This window comes from Melospiza melodia, chromosome 15 (genome assembly GCF_035770615.1).
Source record: "Melospiza melodia melodia isolate bMelMel2 chromosome 15, bMelMel2.pri, whole genome shotgun sequence".
NCBI lineage: Eukaryota > Metazoa > Chordata > Aves > Passeriformes > Passerellidae > Melospiza > Melospiza melodia.
This window is the reverse complement of record NC_086208.1, coordinates 5,276,308-5,288,171: the sequence shown is the minus strand read 5'-3', so window position 1 is coordinate 5,288,171 and position 11,864 is coordinate 5,276,308.

Below are 11,864 nucleotides of genomic sequence, written 5' to 3'. Positions count from 1 at the left end.
CAGGAGAATTAATCAGATTCCCTGAGGTTTAAAACTAAAGACAAAGGATCAGTGGTCTTTCACAGCTCTTAATCAGTTTTCATACGTACACAAAGCTCTTTGAGATCAATGGAACTTGTCTGAGTAAGCAGAGTAACAACCGAAACAGGAATTCTGAATGTGTCTTAACACAGTTCTGCAGTCAAGAATGAAAATCTGGGTAAAACTCTTACACATAATTACAGACTTTTACATATAATTACAGGATCCTTAGTTCTCTGATTAGGTTGAGCTTTGAGAAGATTTTCAGGCATACAGCTTTAATGTCTTGAATTTCAGAAATCCTCATTTACTCGTTTGTAATGACGCAATGGTAAACATTCTCCAAAAGTAAAAGAAGTTATTCTATTTCTTGCCAGGGTTCTTCTAAGAATTCTTTCATTTAAATGTGCACTTAAAATATACTACTTTCACCTTATGTTCAAATAATCAAGCTTGGTCTTGCAGTTCTGTATAGAGTACTGCAGGACTGTAACATAATCTTTGACAGACAAAGTGTTTCTAATCCCCCCAGAGGTTTCAAAGTTCTCTCTGTGCACTGGTATTTGCTCTGTACAGTGAACACCTTAGGCCTTCATGGGAAAAGATCATTCCTGTTCTCCTGTGAGAGGGCAGAGTGAGATTGTGGGTTATGTCCTACATCACTTATGACACAAATCTGTATTTGATAGAGTGAAAGCTGATTAGATGCTGCTTTGGTGCATCAAGAGCATAATCTGAAGCAGTGTGGCACATGTTTGATTTACAGATAAATTGCCTCTGTGGAACAGTAACTGAGAGCAGGTTTCTGTATGTCTGTCCTTGTTGGGGAGCACTGTGTCAGCATGGGTATTTCAGCCCTAATCACAATGCCTTGGGAGTGCCTCTGGGTTCAAATGACAGCTTTTAAAACAGTGGTACAGGGAAGAAACCTGCCATATTAAAATGATCATTATGATCACCCTCACATTGTGCTTACACGTAGAAGTGAATTAGGTCATGACTGGATGCCACATGAAGATTGCAAAAGGCACTTCCTAGCCCAAAGTTCAGCTGCAGAGAACACCTTGGGAGCAGGACATTTTAAGAACACGGGCTGAGTGCCATTGTAGTCTGGTACTACAGCCCCAGCTCAGGTCAGCATTCACAGTTCAACACCAGCCTCACACACAAGAGGAATGCCAGGTAAGCCTTGATTCATTAAGGTCTTGAAGACACATGAACTTCCATAAAACAGGAAGGCTAGATAATTAACTGGGAGCTCCAGCTCTGCAGGTGCATGAGCACTGCAGCATTCAAGTACCAGACATGTCAGCTTCTCTCCCTGCTCCACACTAAATAATTCATTTGCTAGTGGGTTTGAGGAAGATGAGAATGGTATTTAAGTTATGTGGTGGTGTTTGCCAAAGTGAGTAATACAGGAATATGCATTTTTGTGGTTACTAATGTCAGGCCATGTCAGTTTAGGAAAGTGACTGTGTATTACAACTGTGCCTGCAGAGAGCTGGATTCAATTCCAGGCTTCTTTCAGGACTGATCCATCAGTTTTGGGTTTGTTTTTCCATCTTAGGGTTCAGTGTAGGATTGGTCACCCACAGGTACTGCAGGAACAAAGGGTGACTTGTGACAGAGCGTGGAGCCTGTGTGCAGATTTATATATATATATATACATATATATATGCATATGTATTCCATCTCCCTGTTGTGGGGCAGCAGCAGCAAGAGCATCTCCATCCTCTTTCCAGGAGGTTGGTATTCACAGTGAAACATTAATCATTTCACATCCTTCTGTGTTCTGAGGACTCTGAACAGTTGTGTCAGGAGCAAAGAATCCTCTGCTTCTGGGTGCTGTGTCCCCAGGAAACCATCAAGGGACTGTGTTCCTGGGAGTGAATTGCAATGGCATTTGCACTGTTTGCTCATTCATTTCAGATCTCTGACTGCTCCACCAAGTCTCTCAGAGTATCTACAGCTTTTTGTATAGCATGTGTCAGCATTGCAGTGCATTGGCATTGGGGCAGTTGAGGCAAAAGACAAGAGCCACAGAAAATTGATTCTTAATACAGTCTTCAGTTCCACTTTTGAAACAAGTCCAGTTCCTTGCATGCAGATTTGATGAACTTTCAGCTTTTGTTGGTTTTCCTCTGCTCACTTATTTCTTTGTTATATCTTTTTGTCAGCTGCTGTCCCCTTTCTTTCCTTTTCTTGCAACTCCAAGTACTTTTTCACTGATAGGTTTCTTTTTGATGATCCCAAGCAGCTGAATTGGGATCTGGAGTCAAGTATAAACTTTCCTGAAGTTTGAAGAGTTTCAAACAAAAGCTTTGCTTTGAAAAAGCTCTTGTCTTATTTTGAAAAGCATTCATTGTAAGGGCACTGCATGTTGCAAGTGGTGGCACCAAACCCAGTCTTCATACCTTATAGGATATAGAGTTGGAACTGTAGTCACAACTGTAGTCCAAGGGCTGGCCAAAACAGGGAAATGATATAATGGAAAAGCTCTTCTTCAAGAATCTGAAACCAAACCAAATATTAATGACATTCTTGCCCTATGAGTTAAGGAAGGATCATTATCCCATTTCACAGATGGGTGAAATCTGAAGCAAGGTGACGAATTTAGTCAGTGGTAGATCGAGGAATGGAACTGTTTCTCAGCCTCTTGGTATGTGTTCTAGCTCAGTGTGTATCTGCACACTGACACTGCTTTAAGTTTGCATTTCAATACTACATTGCTTTGCTAATGAGAAAGGAAGTATTTCAATGTATTCATTCAACAAGCAAGGAAAAGTGGGACAGACAAAAATGAAGAGGAGACCTAGCCTAACAGGAATGAAAATAGTCCTTAGCACTTGCAGGAACAAATCTTTCTCTGGCTGGCACTGTGCAGTTCCAGCCCAAGTGTCCTGGTCACCTTCTGGTCAGGGGGAGCTTAGCCTGGAAAATGCTTTCCTTCAGAATGGATCAGGTTCCTTTGGAGTGGGTAAGGTGGACAGTGAGAGTAGAGTGAATGAGCAGCTGCTTTTGGGAAGAAAAGAAGAAAATAAAACAGTTAATTAAACAAATAAATCCTAAAAACTGGACTCTCTTCCCCATGGATGGAGCCTCATCCCCACTGTCATCTGCAGAGAAGCCAGAATGGTCAGCTGTAATTACAGGCCTTTTAACCTCCTGCTCATGGTATGTGTAGGTCAAAGAGAACCTTTCAGAATACAGTTGTTTTGAAAGGAATAATGAAATAAGCAAAAAAAAAGAGCAGAAGTAATTGTTCTTCATGAGAGATTTTCTAATGAAAAATTGGTCTGTGCTGGATGATAACTGAACCCAGATGTTTTTTTCTACCTATCTTCTCTTTCTCCCAGTGAGAAGACTTCAGTTCTTCATTCATTTATTTACTTTATCAGAATTATAATATGTTATTCTTTATTTTATTCTCTCACACAATTTTCTTTTTTTAAGGAGCAAGAGGTGGATCAGAGAGAGTTTCTCAGACCTTAACATGAGCCTGACATGTTGGATATATAGAATATATAGTTGCATATAGAATGCAACTAAGATAAAAGAAACATCTGGTGCTCATTTGTCAGGATTGAAATAAGGCCCTTTAAAACATCATGCATGTAGTTGGGACTGACTTACAGAAGGCACAAAGTTTCAACCCATACATCAAGTCTAGCAGTAAAACTTTTTTCTCCAGGATGATGAATTTCACATGTTTTACCAAAATTAATGCATGTCCCTTGCTATTGTGGCTTCAGACATATATGACAGCTGGGCATGACCTGATGACCTTATGCACCAAAACTGAACCACTTGAGCTCTAGGAAAACACTTTTGGCTGTCCATTAATAATTGGCTGTTTAGTTGTGAGCTACTAAGTATTGACCACATAATCTAAGGCTCTCTTCTAAGCCTGGCTGTGTCCTTTTACTTTGGTGTCCATACATGATGTGTGGTGGAAGGCTCTTCTGTGCCATCCTCAGGCAAATGCTGTTCACCCCCAAGTGCCAGGGAATGTCTGCAGTCCCTGCCTGTGTGAATGAGATGCTGCTCTCACAAAGCAGCAGGAGGAAGGCATGGGGGATGCTCTGCACTTCTCTACCCAGAATGCTGCCTCTACTTGCATCTGGGTCACTTAAGCTTACTATGGGTGGTAGTAAAGACAAGAGAAAGCATCTTTTTTTTTTGTCTTTTTCTGATCCATACAGATAAAGGTTGAATAGGCTGATGGACTGGGAGACAGAGAGGAGGGAAGGGTTTTCCTTCATCTGCTGTGTAACATTCTCTGCCTGTCCAAGCTGTTTACAATTCACTAAGGATGAAAAGAAGGCACCATGGATCCAGTCTCTGGATATGTTATTTGCTCCACTATAAAATGCTATTAACTTTATTCTTCTTAGAGACTCTCTTTCGAAAATGATAATCCACTTAGCTGCTAAAATTGGCTTCTAGACAATTTTTTGCTGGAGTGGGGATTCAGAAACTGGCCTGGCAATGTGGCTCCTTGTTACATCAAGAGTATTTTTTATATGATAAACTTTTACAGGATCAAATGTTGAGGACACAACTCTGGCTTTTTAGAACAATTAGTAAGAAAAACCAGGAAGAAAATCATTCATTTGTTGGCAGTAGATGCTAAGACTGTTCATAATAATTACCTCCAATACTCTCAAAAACTTTTAGTTGTGTTTCCTAATTATTTGTTCCTACATATTTTTGTGTCACCATTTGGAATATATTTACATAAATAGGTACTTAGATCTTCAGTGCTTGGTGTCCATTTGCATGGGTTGCTGGCAGATGGACTGTATGGATACACTTGGCTCAACCAGACAATTACTTTGCCACTTATCTTCATGTCACTGCCCTGCTTTGTTATTGCAGCCTTCAATGCCACTTCTGTCTTCATCAACACTGTCTCATTCATGCTGTTTGCTTTGATGACTTTGCTGGGCAACCTCTTTCGTGTCCTTGTCTCCTTGTGAGAGAGGCTTTTTCTTCTTCAGTTTGCCTGCCTGGCTCACAAACCCCTGTGAATCAAACTGACAATATTAACCTTACACAGAGGAGTTGTGCTGCAGGATAAATGGCAGTGCTCTGCAAGCTCTGGCTCCATGGAATTCAGAGGGAGAAGGGCTAAGTATGGCACATCATAAAGCATTGTGATTATGTTCAGCTACCTCTGGATGAGATGCTTGACTCAAACCATACCAGTTGGTTAAATCACTGTGTTGTTGCTGGCTGTGAGAGCCCATTTTACAGTGGTGATTCAACATTCTGCTCCTGCACAGCAAGACCATGTGTTCATGTCTCATGGATTTTACTGGGTCCTGAACACATGTTCAAATCTCTTCTGAATCAGTTCCATAAATACCTCATATAAAATGCTAGAGATTTTTGTGACTTCCCATCATAAGTACTTCATTCACATTTGACATTGTGTCAGTGATGGGTGTTTCATATAATGAAAAAAAATTTCAGACGTAGTGAGGTGATTGTCTGACTGCTTTGGTCTGCCTATGTTTAGTGATGTGTTACTGACATTAGCAGAAACATGGCACGAGGAAGGAAGAGATTTTGTATGTAAGAGCTTCAGGCTTTCTAAGTCAGACATAGAACCAAAAAAAAAAAAAAAGAGAGGAAAAACAAGTCCTGATTTCTGTGAACTTCAGATCAATTGTGTGACTGGAGGATTGTTGCTGAGATCACATAACATTGTTCTGAAATTTGGATGCTGTGATACCAAGAAATCTTCAGTTCTTTGTGTTTTCTGGGGCAAGAAAACCTTCCCTTTTACACTTCTGATATCTGAGTTAATTTATGAAGTGGCACCTGGAACCCTGTGCTTTTTGAGTTTTCAGGTTTGGTGGTTTGGAAATGCTGTCTAAAATGCAAGTGTCCCTTCAAAACTGAGGTTGCAAATTCTCAAAAACCATGTTGGGAAACTGCTGAGGAAAGGTTTGCTTGCAGAGATTGATGCATTGAAAATACTGAGAGTGCAACTTTCCCTGTGGTGTCTTGGCCCTTGAGGGTAGACTCAGAGGTACTGAGAGTGAGGAACCCCTAAATGTGTTCATCATAGGACATTTGACAAGTGCTGGTGAAGTGGCTTTTTCGGTGCACAGGAGTCAGTGCTTTCCATGCTCAGCTGAAAGAGAACAACGAATTTAAGCAGCTGCACTGAGCTCTGTTAGCATCTGTGACCCACTTAGCTGCAGCTCTTGGTGCTGCTAATGGAGGGAAGTCATGCACATCTCAGTAATGACACCTAGGCCAGAGCTGATCCTGCATGAAAACAATTACACACTGACCCCTGCAGTTCCGAGGTCAGGAAGGGAGTGATCTTTTAGGCCATCAGATTCCATAAAGTGCAGTCAGGAGCTCTCATTTATTAGTCTTAGTTAGTGTGTTGTTTAAAGGCAGAGATTTAGCAGGTTATTGTTTGAGGTGCTACAGTCATCATAGGAATTACTGGGATATTTTGAATTTGAGTGCCACCACTGGATGTTCCTGTGATATGCAATGATCACAGCAGGGGTGTGTGGGACTTGTACAAGCCCCTAACTGGCAGCAGAAGCTCTGTCATAGGGGTTTGAACACCGAGAAAGGTGGTAGCAAAAATATGTGAGTGTTGGCCAGCATAGCATTGACTAGTCTAGTGCAAACAGACAGCACAAACACAGTGCTAGAAAGCAGAGAACCAGAGTTTTGGCCCACACAAGGGACAGCAGTGGTCCTGTCTGGACTGACATTATAAACAGGGATTTTATGAGAGTGCTCAGAAAGTGGAGGGGTTTGTCTGGCTCTTTTGCACTGCTGAACTGGTACACACAAATGTGCTCCAGCTCTGATCCAGCACAGTATTTAAGCATACACTAAGTGTTTTAGCATTGAAATACAAATATTTGGAATCATGGTGTTTAAGTGTTTTGCTGGTTCTCAGTCTTAATTACAGTAGATGAAGATAATAAAAGCCTTCTCCCCTCTCCTCAGTGAAGCTTGTCTTAGTGAAAGTTGTTGCACAAGTCATGAGGAATTTGTTTTAGGGAGATATTTTAGACTGATGTTTTGCCTAGGTCAGATTTGTCAGTTCCTGAGAGGGGATTACTCCTAGTAGAGTCTCCATACATTTTGATAAAAGATGTGTGTGCTATGGGGCCCTCTCTGAGAAGAGTCATTTTTCAATATAAAAGGTGCTCTATCAAACATCAGAAGAGAAAATGGAAAATACAGCTTCACAGCTGGTGGTCTAAATATTGGCACATGATCCTCTGCAGCAGTTTTAGATTTTGAAAAGCAGCTTTTCCAGCACGTGTTTAGAATTGGAATAATTTACAATGTGAAGAAAAAACAAATTACAGATTTCTAGTGTAAGTATGAAGGACCAGTCGTGTCTTGTTTCGTATATGCTTCCTGTGCCAGGTTTTGTTTTCTGAGAAACCAAGCAAGGCTCAGGAAGAGGCTTCATCTGGGAGAGAAATGCACAAAAGCTAAAGGACACTCAGTAACGTGAGCTGGACTCTGACACCCTTTGGAGCCCCAAGCTCTGCATAGGCAAAGTCTGCTCATCCTCTTGAGTGGCAGGGTGGTAAACCTGGCTGGCTCTTTGTCCCCAGAGCCATGGCAGCTGTTGGCCAGTGATGCTGCATTGTGTATTCACCTCTTCTGAGCAAGTCACAGCAAGAACAGCCTCTTTTCCAGAGATGGGAGGTTCTTGGGTTTATTGCATGTGGTAATAAAAATATATTATAGTAACTGCTGATAAGTTGCTGATTTAAAGACATGCAGACTGTATGTCATGGTCTCAGTGCACAGTTTTACCCTAGAGAGACTGAACAAAAGCAAAAGTGTTTCTGATTGCCTTGAGTAATAACCATCTTGAATTTGAGAGCTAGATTTCTGCCAAATGCAAATGGGCAAATCCAGTTTTCAGCAGTGAGCTTGCCTTTGAGGATTTACATTGTCTAGCTCCTTCAAGAAAATATCAGCTTGCCAAGTAAACACAATCCCCTTTGCTTTGCCATCTCTGCATTGCTGTCTGCACAGATTCATTTTGTTATTGCTAGTCTGTTGGAGTTTTTCTTTTTGTATGAATCAGGTCACTCCAATCTCCTTGCATTAGAGCATGGTAACAATATCCAATGTGACAGTTCCCCAAATGTTTCAGTGGTTTCAAGAGGGAGGTGTGAGGCAGCAAAGGAAGGCTCTGCCTCTGAAGGAGTTTAATCTATTGGAAAACAGAGACTCGAGCCCTTCCAGGCTCTTCTTTGCCTCAGTTTTCAGCAAGCTGCTGAAAACTTAATTGGACTATGTTTTGATTGGCAAAGAGATGTGGGAGGCAGTGCATAAGCAAAGGGGAAATGAGCAGGGATACCTGAGATACACAGCAAATTACTGTGGAAAAGACCATCCTGAACTTTTTCAGACTGCTACATTGTGCAGGAAGAAAGGAAACAGCCCCTGTCTACTTCTTCTTTCTTTACCTGCTTCGCTGTGGTGAAATCCAGCTGGTGCAAGCCATGTAAACCTCTTTGCTGAGGCAAGAGGAGACCAACTGGGCAGTATGGGCAGGTACTGGGCTCCAGGGAACCAAACTTTGCCACGTTTATTGGTGGAGGGGAAGGTTGGAGGGAAAGGCAAAGGGAGTGCTCTCTGCTACATGATATTGCTGCTTCTTGCTCTCCATGAACTGATGGCGCTGCACACATGGTGGCTGGGAAATGTGTTTACCCCTTTTCCAGAGTTTCTTTCATCCCCCTCTACTCTTTCAGGTAATTACTTACAAAATATGAGAAATCCCTGTGTTTCCTAGAGGATCCTGCCCTAATGCAATCCAATCAAGACAACAAATTTTTTTTATATCATGCCAAACTCCTCACATGAATAGCTATAACCTTTCCTTTTTAGAGTGGCTATATTTTGCTTTCATCTCTGATGAAACCAATCTCCATGTCCTGTGTTCTGAAACATTATCTGTGTACTGAATTCTGATCAGAAGTGTTTTATCCTGTCATTGCAGTGCATTCAAGGCAAACACACATAGTCAGAAAAATTATTGCCATAGGCATAATGCTTGTGGTTTATAGTAAATAGTACTGATACTCTCTTGAAACATTATTATAATGAAAAACATTGATATGAGAGGTCCAGAAATGTGGAACTGGCATCCCTTTGTATTCTGTGTGTGGCTGTATGTGATAAAGGATTCATGAGGAGTGTAAATAAAGTCTGCACCACAAGACAATAAGCATTGCAGAAAAAAGAACTCTAAGCATATACCTGAAAAAGGAAGAACAGACTTGAGGATTCAGAATGAATCCAAGGACCCCAGTCTAGTAGATGCCTGTAGATTTCTTCTGAAGATCTTTGTAAAGGTCAGTGTCCCCTTGATGTTTCTGAATCCCCACTATTTCAAGGGAAATGCATCCTGTGTGGAGCTCTAGCTGTTCAGTTGTGTTTGTAGATAGAAGTGACCTTGTAAAATCAGTGCAAAATTAATAACAGCTTGTAATTATCAAAGCATATTTGTTCAAATAAATCTCTTCTCTTACATGTCTCTGAGTAATGCAATTTCCCCCTATAATTTCAGCTGGAATCACTATACTTGTTCCTGCCTTTTTTCATTAAGGCCTCACAACCAGCTGAAGTCCAAGCTAGCCAAAAAGAACTCATTATCTTCCCTATGTTTTTCCCAGTCACTGAGGAAAACACAATAATTCAGTGAATTTCTCAGGTCTGTTTCTAGACTTAGACTTCATTTTTGACTTGCCTCTTTCCTGTGTTTTTATCTGCCTTTCTCTAAAGCCTTCAGAGATTTTCTCCATAACATCTCTATGATAATGAGAGCCACAGGGCTAAACTTTCATCCTGGGACTTGACTCTCTGCTGCTGTAATATTCTTTTCTTTTTCTTGATGATTTGGATTGTTCTATCCACAATTCTCCTATCACAGTTCTGACTCATCTGCACAGACTCACTTGTTTTTGTAACTGTATCCTGCTAAGCATAAGCTACTTGTCTTCACTCTCAAGACTGTTCCTAGCTATAAATGCTGGCCCTTTCATCATCTGGCACTCAGTACAATGGGTTCTGCAATAATCCTGTAACAATGGGCTAGAGTCTGCTTCTCTTTTCACATGCAAGAGTGCATTACTCCTGAAGCAGCCTCTTTGGTTTCACTGGGCACACTTGAGAGATTGCAGACAGCCCAGCCTGAGTCTGTCAGGTAGGAAGATCTGCTCTGAATTATTATTATTATATAATAAATAATCTCCAGATGAAATAATTGGATCCATGTCAAACTCAGTATCCTTTGAAACAGTCAAGTAACAAGAACAGATGTATCAGCATGTTAGCATGCATTAGAAATGAAGTAAATAGATGCCTGTGCATGAATGCCCCAACTGTTGTAACATCCATCAGCCCATGGTTTGTAACAACCAGGGTAAGAAAACTGTGAATAATTAGCATAATTAAATAAACTCAAATGCCATCAGAACTATAATACTGCACCATTAGCAAGTTTAGAAAGTTTTCAGAGATAGTTACTGACAGATTTAAAAGTGCCTTGCTCAGCCAATAAGATGATTTATTCCTCTTTGATCTTTCAGTGCCCAGGGCTACCCTCTTTGCAGTTAATAGCAATCATTCTGGGTAATGATGAAACTGTTTTAGAATAGGCATTAATGGAGACTTAATTAAATATCATTAAATATACTAGAAATATCTCTTGTGGTCACAGAGAAACATGCAGTCACAGAGAGATGATTTGATTTAACAGTTTCAGTAAACAAAACAGCTCCTTTCAAGTCCAAGATTTAGAGTCTCCTAGAATAGCAGCTGAGATTCATTGCCATGATGAAGAATAGTACTTCTCTGTTTTGTTTGTCTGTTTGTCTAGTGTGTCTTTCCAAAGAGGTCTTTCTCTGTGTGTGTTATGCTTTATCAGAAAGTTAGCACTTGACTGCTTTGGAGTGGATAACAACTAAAAACTTGGAGATTAATATAGTTTGTTTTTAAAATGTTGTAGGGTGAAAAACATGTTTTATGTAGACTCTGATGTAAAAAAGTATGTCTAAAACTCTGAAAGTGGCATAAATAAGTAGTTTCCTACTTTTCCTTATCTTTCCCTAGGAGCAGATTCCCCCATTTTCAATTGCTTTAGGAGTGTATTCATACCAATGTGCCTTCCCAAGCTTTTTGGAAAATATTCTTTGTGTATGAATATGACATGCATTTAATGGAAGTGCTAGCAAATGGCTGAATTTTCATAATGTTCCAGAAAAAACAGTGCCTTTTCTTAAAAACTTGTGTGACAGTGAAGTCACCAGTTCACAGAATAGGTAAGGCTGGAAAGCACCACAGTGAGTCCGCTCCAACTTCCCTGCTCAGGCAGGGTCATTCTAGAGAATATTGTACAGGATTGCATTCAGATGGATTTTTAATATCTCCTGTGAGGAACATCAATCAGTCTCATAGATAAAGTTTTATTATTCTGTTGTGCACTGTTCTGTGTGTTAGGGAGAAATGGTGAGGAGGTGCTGTTTACAAAAGTGTATATATGTGAAAGACATAAATTTGGGGTTTTCTCAAATCAGTGACATCCATTCTGGTATGAGTTCATCTTCACAGAACTGATCCAAGTAGAGGAATAATGATTTCCTAAAGCAGCAGATCATATTAGCATCTGCAGGGAAAGTCTGTGTTTCTGCCACATTCTTCATGCAGAGCGTTATGCCGCAGGGGTTCCTCTACAAGTGTGAAGTGCAGTAGTCTCATCTTTATTTCCTATTTTTGCCTGACCCAGAGGCTTATTCTGACATTGTGCTTTCATGTGAAGATGGGGATAT